Source organism: Babylonia areolata, chromosome 6 (genome assembly GCF_041734735.1).
Source record: "Babylonia areolata isolate BAREFJ2019XMU chromosome 6, ASM4173473v1, whole genome shotgun sequence".
In the NCBI taxonomy this organism is placed as follows: domain Eukaryota; kingdom Metazoa; phylum Mollusca; class Gastropoda; order Neogastropoda; family Buccinidae; genus Babylonia; species Babylonia areolata.
Window position 1 is genome coordinate 36,965,666 of NC_134881.1, and position 244 is coordinate 36,965,909.

General features: G+C 50.0%; 1 long non-coding RNA gene across 1 annotated transcript in view; it reads right to left on the reverse strand.

Moving 5' to 3' along the window:
* Positions 1–239: 239 nt before the first annotated feature.
* Positions 240–244, reverse strand: part of LOC143283393 (uncharacterized) — a 4,699-nt gene continuing 4,694 nt past the window's right edge. Inside the window, exon 2 of the long non-coding RNA XR_013055398.1 lies at positions 240–244. This exon is cut by the window's right edge and continues 126 nt beyond it. This is a non-coding gene — a long non-coding RNA (uncharacterized LOC143283393).

Below are 244 nucleotides of genomic sequence, written 5' to 3' on the forward strand. Positions count from 1 at the left end.
CGGACAAATGCATATACGCTACGCCACATCTGCCAAGCAGATGCCTGACCAGCAGCGTAACCCAACGCGCTTAGTCATGCCTTGAGAAAGAGTGAGGGGGGATGGGAAGAGAGAGAGATGAGGGTGAGAGAGAGATGGGAGAGAGAGAGAGATAGAGAGAGAGAGAGAGATGAGGGTGAGAGAGAGATGGGAGAGAGAGAGAGGAGATAACATAATACGATACAAAACAACACTTCTTCTGCGT